Source organism: Hypanus sabinus, unplaced genomic scaffold, assembly GCF_030144855.1.
Source record: "Hypanus sabinus isolate sHypSab1 unplaced genomic scaffold, sHypSab1.hap1 scaffold_264, whole genome shotgun sequence".
Taxonomy (NCBI): Eukaryota; Metazoa; Chordata; class Chondrichthyes; order Myliobatiformes; family Dasyatidae; genus Hypanus; species Hypanus sabinus.
Genome location: NW_026780770.1, coordinates 168,596 through 187,539, shown reverse-complemented (window position 1 = coordinate 187,539; position 18,944 = coordinate 168,596). Strand labels below are relative to the sequence as shown.

The 18,944-nt window shown below is 43.8% G+C and overlaps 1 protein-coding gene across 8 annotated transcripts in view; it reads right to left on the bottom strand.

Moving 5' to 3' along the window:
- Positions 1–18,944, bottom strand: part of LOC132388098 (NACHT, LRR and PYD domains-containing protein 3-like) — a 218,859-nt gene that overhangs the window by 74,605 nt on the left and 125,310 nt on the right. For 6 of the 8 annotated variants that reach the window (XM_059960456.1, XM_059960458.1, XM_059960454.1 and 3 more), the window contains 2 exons: positions 10,238–10,404; positions 5,768–5,859 (listed from right to left, as the gene is read on the bottom strand). The gene's annotated coding sequence lies outside the window, so the exon portion shown is untranslated. The remainder of the gene's footprint in view (positions 1–5,767; positions 5,860–10,237; positions 10,405–18,944) is intronic. The other 2 variants (XM_059960460.1, XM_059960459.1) reach the window with 2 other exon arrangements.

Here is an 18,944-nt window from a genome sequence, read left to right as displayed (position 1 = left end):
GTTCCCATCGCTCTACCAAATTATTTTAAACCTTCTCGAACAACTCCAGTAAACCTGCCTTCGTGGGTATTGGAAACTCCCCCCTTTAGTTCAGGTGTAACATATCACTTTTGCACAGTCCGCCCCTTCCCCAGAAGAGATCCCGATGATCCATACATCTGAACACCTGTTCCCTGCACCAGTCAGATATTCACCTGCCAAATCACCCTATTCCTACCCTCACTGGCACCTGGCAGATAGTAGTCCAAAGGTTACTAACATTGAGGTCTTGTTTTCCAGCTTCCTATCGAACTGCCAAATCTCTCTCTTCAGGACCTCCTCACCTTGTCTACCCATGTCATTGGTGCTACTATGCACCAAGCCTTCTGGCTGCTAATTCGCGCTCTTGCGAATTCCATGGACCTGATCCGAGGTATCCCTAACGCTGGCACAATGGAGTGTCCTGTCCTATTCCCCAATAGGAGATCAAGTATCAAGTATCTCTTGTTGGGACGTCAGTGGATGGGACGGAGATGAAGGTGAATGGGACTCGACGGATTAACATATTACAGAAACTTTTCTGAGTACACTTGACTGTCTGGAAGTCCAAGTCCATATGCGGAGTGTTAAAATCACATCCTATGGCAAACTACGTTTCTTGCAACAGTCTGCGATTTTCCTGCAGATTTCTTCCTCTAGATCCCGCGGACTGTTTGGTGGTCTGTAAGAGTATGTGTTCTTTATTCCTCAGTTCCAACAATAAAAATTCACCAGATAAATTCTTCAGTCTGTCCTTACTGAGCACCGCCGTGAAATATTCCCTGACTAGTAACGTCACCCCTGCACCTTTAACCCCCTCCCATTCTGTCACATCTAAAACTATGGAATATTGGGCAGCTAGTCCTGGTATCACTAATAGTACAATATCATAACTCCATGTGATGATCAATGCCCTGAGCTCATCTGCCTTTCCTTCAGTGTTTCCTGCATTAAGATGTCTGCAACCTAGAACATCAGTCACAGCAAGGTTAACCTTTTTGATTCCTGACTTTGTCTGCGGTGTTAATCATATCTGTTTGAGAAACTTGGAAAAGAACATGGATGGGAGGGGATGTAGGGCAGGTCAATGGGACTCGGCAGATTAACAATTCGACACGGAGACAGGGAATCATGCATAGTAAAATTCCTGGTGAAGGATATGGTGATTGGGAATCATATCCCGATGTGGCATTTGGAGACTGGGAATCGTGCACTGCGGGATAAGGAGACTGTGAATTGGGCGCGGTAAAGGTTCTCGTGTAGGATACATGGACGGGGAAACATGCATTGTGGGATTGGAGACTGGGAACATTATTCTCACCCTGTTTTGTTTTTTTTTCAGTAATGTGAGTAGCCTTGGATAAATAAATAGTTAGTCTCATAATTCTGTGCAGACACAGACTCTCTCACTCATCCACCTCACCTCACCACCGTTCTCCTTCAACCTGCTTTTTTCTTCATCCCTGTCCCTCACACTCACAAATGGCCTCTCTCTCCTCACCAACCATTACCCTCACCCCTCCTTTCTCACCACCCATTTGTGCTTACCCCACACTCTGCTCCCCAAAACTTCAATACTTCTGCCTTAAATCCGTCTCCCTCACCCCTCACTAGCGCCCATCTCACTCGTCACTCTCTCATCGCATATCCAGTCACTCAGACCTTCTTGCTCGCCGACCTTTCGCTCACTCATCCTATCTCGCCACCTCTTGCACGCACTTCCTTCTTCATACTCATCTCTCACCCGAACATCCTCGCCATATCTCTGTACCACTCTCCCTGTCACACAAATCCTCTCACTCCAACTCTACTGTTATCCCACACTCTCCTTCACCTCTTCACATCCCCTTATATACTCTCCACTCTACCCCGCCGCTCTCCTTTCTCTCCCCACTCTCTTCCCGCTCACTTACCTAATAACCATCTCTTCCACACCTATTCTCTCAGTCGTTCCCCCGTTTTCAGATTTTCTCTGCCACAATCTTTCTATCCTCCTCTCTCCCCTCTTCTCCCTCTCCCCCTCTACCTCTACTCTTACTCACTTTCAACTTCAGTTTGACCCTTACCCTGTTCATCCCTCACTCTCCTCCTGCCCCCACCCTCACCGTCACATCAACAACATTTAAGAGGTTTGTGGAAACTGGAAGTGTGAATGTTGCAGGTTCCAGAACCTAGAATTGACGTTCTTTATGTTAAGGAATTTCACAGTTGACAATGTCATTGAACAATTTATTTAAAAATCCATGAAAATTATTTTAACCCAACTGCAAATGATACGAGTCTGAGATAAACACAAGATGCTGGAAACGCGCAGCAAACAGGGCAGTAACTAACTGGTAACGTTACGGGTTCGAGATCCTAGGTAATTTTCTTTAAATCATGTTAGAGATTCTCTCACTCTTCCCTGCATCAGAATAACTAAATACGCGCAGAACCTGAGCTCCGAATCTCACTGAACAATAACCCGCTCCTCAAGTCAATTCAAGTCACTTTCATTGCAATTTCGTACATAACTGCTGGTACAGTCCATAGTAAAAGTGAGACAACATTTTTCAGGACCATGGTGTTACATAACACAGTACAAAAACTAGACTGAACTAAGTAAAAAAAAAAAGAAAAACAACACAGAGAAAGCTACACTAGACTACAGACCTACCCAGGACTGCATAAAGTGCACAAAACAGTGCAGGCATTACAATAAATAACAAACAGGACAATGGGGTAGTAAGGCGTCAGTCCATGCTCTGGGTATTGAGGAGTCTGATGCCTTTCAAATCAATACATAATCTGTCCCCCTCCCGTTTCATTTCCAATTGAACTATTGGGTGTCTGCTTGAGGCATCGACATTATTTCGTTCCATAGATGCTGATCCCTGCACCCTCAATCTTGCCGTTATCTGCAGCTTTGCTGTTCCAATTAAACACATTATCATCCAGATTGTTGTTTTCGATGACAAAGAACAACCGATCCATCACTGATCCCTGCAGCACTCCACTGTTCACAGGTCTCCAGTCAGAGTGGTGACCATCGGCTACCACGTTCTAGCTTCTCCCACCAAACCAATGTGTGTTATTTCCAATGCCGAAAACTGAAACGTCTTGACTAAGTTCCCATGTGGAACCTTGGCGAGTGACTTGCTAAAGTCCATGTAGGCAACATCCACTGTCATGTCTTCTATAAAATGACTGATACACAACCTACCACGCACAATACCATGCTTCCATGTGAGCACATATGCTTTTCCCCCAATACTTCCTGCTTTGAAATATACGCAGCTCAGTACATTAGTCACAGCATGATTAACCTGCGATTCCTGACATTGTCTGGGGTCTTAGCAACACCAGATGGGAAACTAGATGGATGGGAGTGTCTGGAGGGACTTGGCAGATCAACACTTCTATACAGAGACCGGGAGCCGTGCGCAGTAAAACACATGGTGTGAGGTATGGTGATTGGGAATTATGCAAGGTACAACACCCGGTGTAGGTTAGGGTAATTAGTAATGGTGCGCGATGAGATATGGAGACTGGGAATTGTATCTGAAAATACTCCCCATGTGTGTTACGGAGGTTGCAGACCTGGAAAAGTATGTGGCTAAACTCCCCCTGTGCGATGGTGGGAGGGCGAACTGCAATCTCGCCGTGGATTTGTTCAGTGAGTTTTGAACAGACATAACCACCATCCTTGCCACTGTGGTTGAATAAATAGTTAGTTTCATAATTCTGGCCAGACTCAGCGCCTCTCTCACTCTTCTATGGCTCCTTCACTCTCTTCTCTATTGCACTCACTCTCCCCTCCCAGATCGCCTCACTCTCCTCGCCACCCATCAGCCTCATCCCTCCTTCCTCACCACCCCCTCGGAGTCACACCACTCTCTGCACCACACACCTTCACTCCGTAATCAAACCCTTCTCCATCAACTCTCTCTCTCATTGACGCCATTCTCACTCACCCATCTTTCCTCGGCACCCAACTCAGTCACCTCAATGTATAGCCCACCCCTCCCCCTTGCCACCGATCTCTCTTATTCCACTCTCCTTGCCTCCCCTATCACTCAGCCTTTCTTACTTGCTGCTGCCCCCGGTCATGCCCAGACGGGCTCAGCACTCCTCCCTCAACTACCTGAATCCTCATCCCGTCTCCCTGTCATTCTCCTTAACTCACCTGCAGTCACCCCAACTCTACTATCCTCACACTCTTACTTATTCTCACATCCCCTTAATACCTCTCTTCGATACCTTTCATTTATTTCAATCTCCAAACCTCTCTACCATGAACTCATGAGTTCAAACGCCTCTCAGAAGCTGCTGAGTATCTGTTTCCAGTCCCTCCCTCGGCAGCTCATTCCAGACACCGATCACTCTCTGTGGAAAACCTGCATCGTAAATCCCCTTTAAACTTTACCATCTAAACAGACCTGTTACCTCAGGTTTTTGTGGTGAAACTCGTCTACACCCTCTACAGACCCTCCACATCATTCTCGATTTGCGCACAATACTGAAATTGTCTCTTAACCAACGCGTATCCAGTTACAGTCTAACTTTAACAAATACCTCAACTCATCGTTAGCACACTACCAATTGTGTTGCCACCTTAAGGGAGCTGTGCACACCCATCACAGGACCCGACAGTACATCAATCTTATTATCAGTCCCAACATTCACCGTGCACATTGCTCACGAATTTGACCTCTCAAAATGCAACTTCTCACATTTGCCTGAATTATCTGTACTTGGTGACTCTCTGTTCCTATTTCTAACTGGATGCTGAACACTTTGACAACAGCCCCAAATTTATTCATCTCCTCCAACTCTGTAAATCAACGAATAAGTCCACCCAGTATATCATACGATTAACCTATTTGATTCACACACACGACACATGGCGAAACAGTGATCCTTGCGAACACTACTGGTCACAGACCTTCAGCCAGAACAACGCTCCTCTGGTGCTGACTCCATTTTATGTACCCAAGGCGACTTTAAAATCAATTTACAGATCCTCAGCACGAAACGTTGAAGGTTATTTTTTTCACTATAGGTGCTTCCTGACCTGCTGAGTTCCTCCAGCATTTTGTACGGTGCCCTCTCCACTTACTATTTTGTTTTACTTTAATCCTATTCGCCAAAGACATTTCATTGCTTCAGTAGCCCCCCCCCCCAGATTCCCTGTGTACAATTTCTCTTGTTCACTGTCTTCTGCACCCAGCCCGTCCTCCCTCAATATAACGTCCTTTAACTCGGCCACAGAAAACAAACACCGGGGACTCCCCTCACCTCCATTGTGCAACAACCCGTTAATCTGGGGAGAATTCTACATTGCCCTTCCAAACAGAAAACAACTTCTGTTTCTCTCACTGGCTGTCGGAGGCATTTCCCACATCAGGCCTTACCAAATGCTGACGGAAATTCTATCTGTTCTCTCGACTGTTACATTGCCCGCTGTTGTATTCCTGTCTGAGTTTTACCCACAGCCACCTTATTTAGGGGCTCCTTCTCCTTTCACTCAGGTGAAGATCTGTGTGGTGAGCGGAGCGATTCGATCATTCCCCTCGTTAGGTCCCTGCGCTGGACCTGGTGAATTGTTCCAATGCTCATGGACTCCTTACCAGTTGGAACAATGACTCCGTTTGATGGTACTTTCTCTCTGCCCCTTTGTCGGCCAAGTTTATCCCTCTGAATTATTGATGATTTGACTACACGTGTACCATGATGACAGATTTAATGAGAAAGAGCCCAGTGAACATACCTGTGTCCATTCTAACTCTGACTGACTTTGGTTGATTGTCGTTTGCTTGTCTGACGTCCGGGTGGAAGAAAGCCTCACCTGCTGGCAATGACCTGAATTACACAAATAAAAACGTATGATTCAGTTCCTCTGTCCTTCAAATTTAAAACATTTTTGTAAGGTCACTGCTCACTCTCCAACATTCCAGACAGTAAATGGAGATTGGTACAAAGACCTTCAACTGAACACAAATTTCAAGAAGATAGCAAGGAAATATAAGGAAACTTACTTAAAGGAGCGATGCAATGAAGCTGAAGAAGCCAAAAGAATTGGAAAAAAGAAGAGATCTGTTGCAGAAGAATTGAGATATCATAGGAACATTTCATGTAAAATGAGCATAGGAAAAGACAAAGAAGGGAAGGACCTTACAGAAGCAAAGGGCATCAAAGGGAGTTGGCAGGAACACACAGAAGAATTGCAAAAAGATCCAACAGTGAAGACATTAGCAATGACTCCCTCATCGATCTAGAGCCAGACATTCTGGAAAGCGAAGTCGAATGGGTGATAGAAAACATTGCCAATAATAAGGCTGCAGGATGTGACAGGATTTCAGTAAAATTGTTGAAATTTCTAAAAGGTGATGCTGTAAAAGTGTTGCATCCAATTTTCCAGCAGATCTGGGAAAATATAAACAACAATGACTTTTAGGCTGGATTAAGATCCGTTTTTATCCCAAAACCCAAGAATGGAAATGTCAAGTATTCACGTGCTAGAAAAGTAATGCTAAAGATTATGCAAGCAAGACCCTAGCAATATATGGAACACGAACTGCCAGATAGAAGCTGCCTTTAGAAGAGGCAGAGGTACCAGAGACCAAATTGCTAACCTATGCTGGATAATGGAGAAATCGCGAGAATTTCAGAAAAGTATTTATCTATGTTTTATTGACTACTCTAAATCCTTCAGCAGTGCGGTCCATAATATACTATGGCAAATACTTAAAGAAATGGGAATACCTGGACATCTGTTCTGCCTTATGAGAAATTTGTACAAAGATCAAGAAGCAACAGTTGCCAGACACAGAACAACAAACTGGTTCAAGATTTGGAAAGGAGTATGACCAGTCTGCATACTGCCACCCAGCTTATTTAATCTATATGTTGAACATATGAGGAATGCTGGTCCAGGCGACTCAAAATGTTGCAGTGAAAATTTCCAGACAGAATATTAACAACCTCAGATATGCAGGTGATACGATTCTAATGGCTGAAAGTGAGGAGGATCTGAAGAAGCTTCTAATGAAAGTGAAAGAAGAAAGTTGAAAGCTGGCTTCTTGCTCAATATTAAGAAGACCAGCCAGTCCTATTAACTCTGTGGTAATAAATGGAAAGGAAGTGGAAGCAGAGACGGATTTTTTCGTCCCTGGTTCAAAGATTTCTATAGATGGTAACGGTGATAGCCTTTTCAAATTTATTGGGTAGGAGAGCTATTTTGTTGCATTGGAAGGATCCTAATCCACCTACTGCTTTTTTCTGGCTCTCCTCCATTATGTTTTGTTTAAACCTGGAGAAAATTAGAAGTCGGACGTTCGATACATCTTTCAAATTTGAACAAACCTGGCCACCTTTCATTCAATATTTTCAGAAGATCTAATTTCTTATCTTTTTTTATTTTTTTTTTTAGTTTTTTTTCTTTCTTTCTCCCTCCGTGAAGTTTCAGATTTGACTAGAAGGACGCTTTCTTCTTTTTTTTGTAATCTTGTCCTCAAGTGGACTGCCCAGTTCCCCCCTTTTTTTTGTTTTAGTTTTTAGTTTGTTTAGTGTTTTATTTCTCTCCTATAAATAGAACATATCCAGTCTTTTTTTGTATGAATTGTCAAGAGGAGTTGTGGTTCTCTGTTTATATATAATAGCCTAATATTATATTACACATGATTTTGACAGTGTATATAATTTTCTTTGTTTGTACGTTTATTCTATTATGTATTTGATATAACTTCACCTCTGATTCGTATCTATTCATATAAATTATTTAATCAATAAAGAAAGATTGAAAATGATGGTAAATGCAGCGTATTAAACGGAGCTTACTTCTGGGGAGGGTAGCAATGGCAAATTTAGATAAAATACTGAAGTGCAGAGACATAACATTGTCTGCGAAGGACCGCAGAGTCAAGTATATAGTATTTCCAGTTGTGATGTAAGGCTGTAACAGCTGGAGTATTAATAAGGCTGAATACAAAATAATCAACGCCTCTGAACTTGGATGTTGGGGGAAAGAGTTCGTTGGACAGCAAGAAGATCCAACAAGTCAATACTTGGAGAAATACGCCAGACTGCTCACTGGGAAGCTTGAAAAGCTCAATTATTTTGACCACATCATGAGGGGACAGGATTCCTTGGAGAAGACTCTCATGTTCGGTAAAACAGAAGGCAAAAGGAGAGGATGGCAGAGGCTACGATGGATAGATAATAATATTCAGGAAATGCCTATACCCTTGGGGTATCTTAGAGAGGCAGTCTCCAGTAAAGAGGCTTTGTGTGCAGTAATGCTGTTGTATTTGGCTGTGTTCATGTGTTTTCATGTATGTTTTGAATGTCTACTAAACTTGAACATAAATTGGACAATGATTGTATCATAAACAAAAAAAAAGAATGAATATAGATGTTTTCAGTCAATAACAGACTTGTAAGTGTTGCATTTTGTCCCTAATGCAGACAGGGAGCAGCCATACTCCAAGCATCTGACCACACAACACCCACTGGGGCAGCCTGCTGGCCCGAGGTGTGTCTGTTTACTCCGCCGTTTAAACCCAGACACCTCAAACAAAAAGCAGCCACCGGGTCCCTCCAGCCCAACGTGTCAGATAGTAAGATCGTGACTTGCTGTTAAAATCACCCGACTCCGCACTTGCAGGCAACACTTTATCGGTGTCCACTAAAAATATGCTGAAGCCTTCTCCATCCGAGCTCATTCTGAGGAGATAAATCCCCTGAACTCCCACTTCAGTCCATCGCCCTGACAGCTCCGCCAACTCCTTGCGAAGGAAATTCCTAAATGACGAAGCCCATATCCCTACTGGTTGGTATGCTAAATTGGTATTTGGTTTCACCAATGAGAGACAAGTAAATGTCACGTCACTTCACGAGAGATACCGGTCACGCGCAGCATGCTTAAATCTTCTCATCGTCAGCCCGAGGGTGACGAATTTCCGCGAGAGGGCGCGCGGTAGATGGGGAGACTGTAGAGTCAGTAACAGGGAACGGGGACCGATTGTGTCATGGTCGATCTGCAACCTGCTGGGATACAACATTAACACACAAATCTCGATGTATATACTTAATCAATGTATGGTTTCTTTTCACTTGAACTTATATTGGCTTACACTAATTAAACTGTCAGAACTTTTCTAATCAACACACCAAGTACATAAGTGGACCACTCGGCCTACCGAACCTGCTGCTGATCTGATTTAAACTTTCGTTACGCATTCTCCCATGTTCATTTCGTTAACACTTCAAACCCACTCTTCATAAACAAACAGAGCTTTGAATGGAATAAAAGGCTTTAATTTCTCTGGGCAGTGAGCAGAAAGAGTTCCTAACTCCCGCGATCAATATTGGCAAAAGAATAGGAGGGTAAGAGGGTGAGTGGGGAGGGGGAGGGGAAACTGTTGCTGCTTTTCACTACACGATGCCCTCTCCATAGCCAATCTTTCCACAGTTTCTCTGAACATTGCATCTACCTTTATATCAACTCCTCCATCATCTGATCCAACACGCTGCTTCCCTTACTGAGTTTAAACCGACTCCGGCAGCTCCAGTAGTCTTGGCTGCAAGGACATTCGTTCATCTCAAGTACAGGTATAACCCATGGCTTTGGTACAGGATCAAATGGGAACATTGCAAAACCTATTTCTGCTTAATCACAGATTCATAGGTTCTGACAATTTATTGGTAGAAAAACACGATGACGACAGGGTATGTAAATTTAAATTATTCGTTGGCATTTGCTAGTTCAGACTGAATGAAATGTGGTGCTGGGACATTTGGCTTCAAGATGGTTTGCTCCTAGCAGAGGCTTGCACGACGATATACTCGAGGGCAAGTATATCATTGCAGCTTGCAATAGACAGAGGAGTCAATGACATGTTCCTGTAGTTCATGGTAACTCCACATTTCTGCATTCACTAGAGCCGGAAGCGCTGCGGTGTCTTCTAAAGGGAGAAAATTTTCAACGCATTTTGAGATGATTGGGACCTAACACAGACAAGCAAGGAAACATCAGACCAGATAAAGAGTTTGAAATGAGCAAATAATGTGAGGAATATGCATGGCTTCACAGAGCTGATGCTGACAGCGCATCAGTAGATCTGGAATGATTGCAACTGGCACTGCTACATTTATTCCGCATCACTCCAGCTATTTCCTCTTTTCCTTGGTACAGAAATGTAATTTCTAAAGGAGTAGTGTTTGAGTAAATGAGACACACCAAACTTTCTCCTGACTTTCAATGGAAACTCTGAGTCAGAAGGGTTCTGTCGAATTGATGATCTCCGTCCTCGGGCTGGTTCACTTGTTGCTGTTGCCTCGTTTTCAGTTCTGGTTCACTTCCAGTTGTGGGCATTTCTTCCAATAACCCTCTCACCGGAGATCTAACTTCAATAAAAGAAGTAATGAAGTATGTTACTAAAACAAACGAGAACAAAGCGTTAACCTGACATTTAAATTTTGAGCGCATATGTCATGATCCGAGTGAAGAAATCTGTAACTGTTCCTCAAACTTTACAAAGCCTGATATGGGATACAAAGAAACACAGACAAAATGCTGGAGGAACTCATCAGGCCAGGCAACATCTGGATGTCAATGCTCCTCTCTTCCAGCTGCTTAGTTCCTCCAGTATTTTGTGGGTGTTGCTTGGATTTCCAGCAGCTGAAGATTTTCTCTTGCTTGTGATGGAATACAAGGAAGTCATCATTCAGTCATAGTATAAGATACAAGTCATAATATATAACAGGAGAATTATGTGATAAAGTCATTCTAGTCTTCTCCATAATCAATCATGAAGGATTATTTTCCAACACCGTATTCCTGCTTCCTGCTATAATTCTCAACCAATTTAGAAATCCAGAACATGAATATACCCAACGATAGCCTCCACCACTGTTCGTGGTGACAAATTCCACAGATCAAACAACCTTTGACTGAAGTAATGTCTCTCATCTCAGTTTTAAAGTGACGCTTCTTTATTCTGAGGCTGCACTCTCAGATCCCAGACTCTCCGTCTAATCTAGACACCCTCTCCATTCCCACTTCATGCAGGCTTGTTGTTATTCAGTTGGAAAATATTCATCCGCACCGTAACTTCAACCCCCACCCCCCAACCAACCCTAGATATGGGGGGGGGGGTGATTTACTTTTCAGCTGGTTTGGCACACCATTGTGGCCGAAGGGCCTGTTCCTGTCATGTTCTGTTCTATCTTCAGCATCCTGAGTTTCTGTTTGACTCCCACTGGCCGATAGACAGGTGAGAGTGAGGGGAAATTTCCAATTGTGAATTGATTTCCAAAACCCCGGTCTATTTCTACTGGTGCAAACACAAAACAGCCTATTTAATCACAGCCTCTTCCTGTGAGGGATGGAATGGGAACTCATTCTCTGCTTTGCTTCCAAAGAGACTTCAGAACTAAACATCTGGGCACAGAACAGAAATACTCACTCAACATCTCATAAACCCTGACAACTTGATTCCCTGATTCATTTTATCTGGTTCAAGACATGTGTGGTATTCCAGGATCCAACCTCAGAAGGTCACAGCCCGCACATCTTTTCCACATCTCACACTGGGTGTTCCCGCATCTCACTCTGAGAGATTCACGCTACTAATATCCAGCCACCTGAGACGTCTGCTTAATTACGGAAGGAGTAACATCCAGCCGCATCTGTAAAAGCACCAACGTGGACCGAAGCCCAAACACTGCCAGTCCCATTTTCCTGGAAACCACATCCCAAGATTGCATCGCAAGCACCAACTCTCTCAGGGCTCTTTGCTGCCGGTAACATGCGGCAGTGTCTCAGCTAATCCGAATTCAAAAACTTACACTCCCACACCAACCCGTGACAGAACTGGAGCCTGATGATCCTCTTTCTAGACGGGGATTAGCTCTAAAACTTGGGCCTTGGACCACAAAGGGTGCTGATACATTTTAGCTTGTTCCCACAGTTACATTGAACACAGTTGTTCATTATTTTATTGAGTGTGGTGTAGCACAGGTCAATTAGCAGCCACTTTCCCCGTCGTGTAACAGGAAGAAAATGTTTTAAATATAAAATTGAAAATATAGCATTGGTAACTCAGTACAGCAGATTTAATTTTGTTCTTTTGATGCAGAAATGATTGACTGACTGCAAGATGTTTGACACACTGAACAGAATTGCATAAATACAATCCCTACAATCTTCTTCATTCCCTCCCGGACAGTAAATGCTGAAAGCATCCTCGTATCTGAGGCCACTCTCTCTCCACTGAGAGTCAGCAACCAGAGAGCCATCAACACGTTCAACACTCTCTGCAGCTCTGGTGAGCTGTTGCCCTGGTGACGGAGGAAGTGGCTCGCAAAGATAACCGAGCGGGGAAACAACAAACTCAGTGTGACACGTTCTCGGTTTCATTGTGACAAAGGTGAACTGAACATTCAGCCATTTTGTAATGGTGATACTAAAATTCCAGTGGTTGTATTCACCATTTCTGGGTGCATTCAGTAAGTTTCATGGTAGTTTCAGCTCTACAGAGCTCTCAGAAGTGCAGATGCTGGTCCAAAATAAAATCACATTGTTGGATTCGACCTGTCGATTGTGTGTAGAAGTTTCAATTGAGATTCACAGAGCCCTTGGAGCACAGACACAGGACTGTTAGCCCATCCAGTCCGTGCCATGTTCGGTGTGGTTCCATCTCCCTGCACCCAGACCATAGCCCTCTATCCCTCCCTCATTGATATACCCACCCAAAATTCTCTCAAATTCTACCATCGAGCCTCCATCTCTTACTTCTGCTGGGAGTTGGTTCCGCATTCGCACCACCCTCTGATTGAAGTAGTTCCCCTTCAGATTCCCCATAAATGTGACACTTTTTGCCCTAAATCCATGATCTTACCCAACCTGAGGGGAAAAGTCCTACCTTTATTCACCCTATTTATACCATCATAGATTTCTATATCTCAAGCGGGGGTTCCCAACCTGGGATCCATGGACCTCTGCTTTAATTGTAGGGGCAAATGACATAAAAAAAGTTGGAACCCTGCATATACCCCATCATTTCTCTGTATTCCAGGTAATCAAGTTCTAACCTGTTCAACCTATGACTATAATTATTTTCTGAAACACCAGCAATGTCCGTGTAATTTTCCATGCTCTTTTTCACGCTTATCGATATCTTTCTTCCCAGCAGCTGAACGGAACTGCACACAATTCCGCAAATTTGGAAATCACGGTGTCTGTTACAACTTTAGCATTAATATCCCAACCACTCTTCTTAATAACCTGCGTTATAAAGGTCAAGATGCCCAAAACTCTCTTTACGACTCTGGTGCTACCTTAAAGGAATTGTGGATCTGTAACATCCATGCCAGGACAATTAGGCTCCAAACAGTCATTTCCCCCAAGTAGTGAGCCTGATCAACACCTATACTCACAACCCACTCTCTACTCACTAACCCACTACTAGTTTCCTGACAGTTCTAGGCACTTCTCTGCCTAAAGTAACTTTATGGACAGACAATCAATATCAGTCTCCATATCTTCAGATTCCCCTGTGCCTATCATCACTTTAGGGACATACAATCAATGTTTTAAGCATTCATACTTTATTTGTATTATTGTGGTCTCTGTCATTTTGTTGTTTTTTTTTTTCTCTTGTGTCCTGCTTCGAACACAGAGTAACAATTATTTTGTTCTGCTGTACTGGAATGACATTATGCAAGCTTGAATCCTGAACCCTTGGAAAAATAATGTGACCAACCACATTATCTATACTCCCTCTTGATTTCCTAAACTCCTACAATGTCACCTCCATTCTCCTCTGGAATGAAGATCCAGCTCGGCCACTTCCTATGACTCGGCCCTCTAGTCCAGGCAGCATCTTCAGCAATCTCGTCTGCACCCTCTCCAGACTGATAATATCTGTACTACAGTAGGGTAAACACAACTGTACGTAATACTTTGTGTATCCGCACCAAAAAATTATATAAACACAATATAATGCCCATAATCCAGAACTCAATACCCTAACTGATGGCCAGCATTATTAAAACCCTCTTGTTCACCCTCTATACTTGCACGTCCACTTTCAGTGAACTGTACTCTTGCCACCCCGGTCGCTCTGTTCCACAACACCCGAAGTCCTCCTGTTCACTATACCAGTTCTACCTAGTTGACTGTCCAAGATGCATCATCTCTCACTTGACCAAGTTAAAAACCATTTGCCATTCCTCAGCCCATCTCAAAAGCTGACCAAGATGTCTTTGAAATTCAGTGTCAGCTGTTGCCATAACAACCAGTCTCCCGAATTTAGTCTCCCTGTATACCCATGGCTGTGTCGCCACCCACAGCTCTAATCTGCTAATGAAATTTATCGACGACACCGCATAGATTGGCCTCCTCTCAAGCAATAACGAGGTGGCCTACAGGGAAGAGGTCATCTCTCTGACACAGTGGTGGCAAAGTAACAACCTTCTGCTCAATGTCGCAAAAACAAAGGAGCTGGTTGTGGATTACAGAAGGAATGGAGGCGGGTAAACCCCTATTGACATTAGTCGATCTGGGGCTGAGTTAGTGAACAGCTTTAAGTTCCTCGGCATCCCCATCACCAAGAATCTCACACTGTCTGTTCACATCAGCTGTGTGGTGAAAAAGGCACAAAAGCGCCTCAGACGGTTGAGGAAGTTCGGTATCATAGAACATAGAATAATACAGCACATTACAGGCCCTTCGGCCCACAATAATGTGACGACCATCAAACCCTGCCTCACATATACCCCCCTCCAGCTTAAATTCCTCCGTTTACCATAGTTGTCTCTTAAACTCCACTAGTATATTTGCCTCCACCACTGACTCAGGCAGTGCATTCCACGCACCAACCACTCTCTGGGTAAAATACATTCCTCTAATATCCCCCTTGAACTTTCCTCCCCTTACCTTAAAGCCATGTCCTCTTGTATTGAGCAATTGGTGCCCTGGGGAAGAGGCGCCGGCAGTCCACTGTGTCTATTCCTCTTAATATCTTGTACACCTCTATCATGTCTCCACTCATCCTCCTACTCTCCAAAGAGTAAAGCCCTAGCTTCCTTAATCTCTGATCATAATCCATACTCTCTAAACCAGGCAGCATTCTGGTAAATCTCTTCTGTACCCTTTCCAATGCTTCCACATCCTTCCTATAGTGAGGCGACAAGAAATGGACACAGTACTCCAAGTGCGGCCTAACCAGAGTTTTATAGAGCTGCATCATTACATTACGACTCTTAAACTCTATCCCTCGACTTATGAAAGCTAACACCCCATAAGCTTTCTTAACTACCCTATCTGCCTGTGAGGCAACTTTCAGGGATCTCTGGCATGTACCCCCAGATCCCTTTGCTCCTCCACACTACCAAGTATCCTGCCATTTACTTTGTACTATGCCTTGGAGTTTTTCCTTCCAAAGTGTACCATCTCACACATTTCCGGGTTGAACTCTATCTGTCACTTCTCAGCCTACCTCTGCATCCTATCAATACCTCTCTGCAATCTTCGACAATCCTCTACACTATGTAGAATATCACCGACCTTTGTGTTGTCTGAAAACTTGCCAACCCACCCTTCTACCCCGACATAAAGGTCATTAATAAAAATCAAGAAACGTACAGGTCGCAGAACCGATCCTTGTGGGACACCACTAGTCACAACCCTCCAATCTGAATGTAATCGCTCCACCACGATCTCTGCCTTCTGCGGGCAAGCCAATTCTGAATCCACCTGGCCAAATTTCCCTGGATCCCATGCCTTCTGATTATCTGAATAAACCTACTGTGTGAACTTGTCAAACGCCTTACTAGAATCCATGTAGATCACGTCCACTGCACTACCCTCATCTATATGCCAACACCCCTAAATCAGAAGAAGATTTTTTTTTTATGGGGGCACAACTGAGAGCATCCTAACTCGCATCACTGCTTGGTATTGGAAATGTACATCCCTCAATCGCAGGACTCTGTAGACAGTGGTACGGACAGTCCAGCACATCTGTAGTTGTGAATTTCCCATGATTCAGTATCTTTACAAGGACAGGTGTGTAAAGAGGGCCCGAGAGATCATTGGGGACCAGAGAAACACCAACCACAATCTATTCCAGCTGCTACCTTCCGAAAAAATGCACCGCAGAATAAAAAACCAGGACCAACGGGCTCCGGAACAACTCCTTCCACCCGGCCATCAGGCTAATTAACTCACGTTGATCTGTGGTAATCTATATTATATGGAATGTTCAAATGATTTTAAATTATAAATTACTTTGTTTGCACATCGCACATTTAGAGGGAGACGTAACGTAAATATTTTTACTCCTCATGTATGTGAAGGATGTAAGAAATAAAGTCAATTTAGTACAATTCAATTCAAATTTGCTAATCGTGCCTTGTACATTCATGTACAAATCAATGGCATGAATAATGAATTACAGAGGTGTCGACACTGACACACACATTCGACTCGCTACAGGCCTCCATTTGCTAAAACCATCTTCAATCATCTCCCTCTGTTTCTTGTTCTGGAGCCCGGTGTGAATCCACCTCGCCAGCTCCCCGTGAATCCCACGTGACTGAACCTTCCCGATCAGCTGCCATGCGGGATCTTGTTACAGACTTTACCAAAGTTCAGATGAACAACATCACTGCCCAACTTCACCCAACTACCTAGTTAACTTTTAAATAATCTCCAAAATACTTCACAGATGTGATGGCCTATTGGGCAGTGTTGATGGTGATTTCCCCATAACCAATGTCCAACATCCCGGGATTTCAGCTTCACTGCAGACTGAGAAAATTCCGATCCCAGCTGCAGAATTACCAACCTGGACTGAAGCCCGTATACTGCCAGTTCCATATCCTCAGAGTCACCGGCCCAATATCATCACCCATGCAAAGACGCTTTGGTGCCGGCAATTTGCCGTGGTGTTTCTGCAATTTCCGATTCACAAACTGAGGTGGAATTGGAACCTAATGACCCTCTGCCGGGGCGGGTGGTCAGGCTGGTTCCCCGGTCTGTATAGAGAATGCGGGTACACTTCAGCCTGACACCAGAGGCTAATCCGAACACATTTGATCACAATCTTCCTGCTGTGTGGGATCTTGCCCAGCACAGCTGGCTGCCATGTTTCCTGCAGTGCAGCAGGAACAAAATGTAAAATTATACAGTAGAAAATGCTGAGAACTCAGTACATCAGAATACATCTCTGAAAGGAAAAATGGTGGAAGACCCAGTTCCAGAACTGAGACTGTCCAAGATGCGGCCGATCTGCTGAGCGTTTTCAGTATTATCTCCTTAAATTTCCTGCAACTGTAGTATTTCTGCCTCTTCATTTTAATGCACAGATAGTAACTGATTGCCACCCTAGACTGTAAATACCACCCCACCCCAACTAATTTGTTAGTTCTGAGTTCATTCTGACCCTGGTGTAACACATCCTATACAGTCAATAGTCACAGCATCCTTTCCTCCCACTATCACTCTGTTACATTTGCTCCCGAGGCCACTGTCTCTACGCTGAGAGGCGGTGACCACAGAGCGATAAAAAGTGCAACACTTGCTTCAGCTCTGACGGGCCGTTACCCTGGAAACAGAGGAAGTGGCTCCCTGAAAATAACCGAGAAAGGAAATAACAAACTTAACATCAGATGCTATGAGTTCAATTATGACAAAGATTAACTCTGCAGCCATTTTGTAACGGTGAAACTAAAATTGAAATGGCTGCAATTACCCTGCCACGTGCTGTGTTCAATTAAACTTCTGGTAGTCCTGTCTATATAAAAATATCCTGGAAAAGATGCAAAACAAAATTTCACAATGAAGACAAAGTTTGAAAGAGAGATTGCTGAAATCTATCATTGCGGCATTGGGATACAGACTGGACAGAGGTTGAACAAGATGGTTGATATATATCATTGAGGTGATGGGATACAGGCAGGGCCGATGTTGAACAAGTTGGTTGATATATCTCACTGAGGAGGTGGGATATAGGCTGGACAGAGGTTGAACAAGATGGTTGATATATATCATTGAGGTGTTGGGATACAGGCAGGGCAGATGTTGAGCAAAATAGGCAGGGGATGAGCAGGTTGAGCCTGATGGGAGAAGAGGATCAAGGGCAATCTCTGATGGTCCTCCAGCAGTACACAGATCCTGAGATAATAGTACATGCTAGGAGATAACAGATTCCAATATAACAAAGCCAGAACAAACAATAAGAATTTTGGTATACTTTTCAACTCTACACACTTTATCAATGCACCGCAGAAAGTATCCCATCCTGATACTTCACATCTTCATATGGCTACTGCTCTTCCTTTAACTGAATGAAATAGCGGAGAACTGTGGACACAGCTGTGTACAACATAGAAACCAACCTCCCCTCCATGGAGTCAGCCTATACTTCCCACTGACGGTGTCAAGGGCGGTGTCCATTCTGCTGTTATAAGCAAACTGAATGTTCCCCAGTGTGATGAGATGGACTCCTGGCCTCACAGTCTAACAAGATGTGACCTTGCATCACATATCTACCTGCAGTGCAGTTTCTCTGTAACCAGAATGAGTTGTTACATTCTGTTTTTGTTTCACCTTATATCACCTCAATGTGTTGTTGTAATGTATTGATCTGTGGGGATGACACCAAAGACAATGTTTCACTGTACATTGGTAACATGTAAAAAGAAGATTCCCCATTTTAATCGTGGGGAAATATTAGACAGCCTGGGTTGCTCCTTTAGAAATTCCGGAAGGAGTGTACAGATTTCCGGGAAACTCAGATACATGAAAAAAACTTAATTCTCCCATTAATAGGGCCACACATCGGGAAACATTGGCTGCATGCTGTCAAGTCGCAGAAATAGAAGAAGATGATGTAAACTTCCCAGTTCTCCCCAGAGGACGTGAGAGATCTGGATCTCAC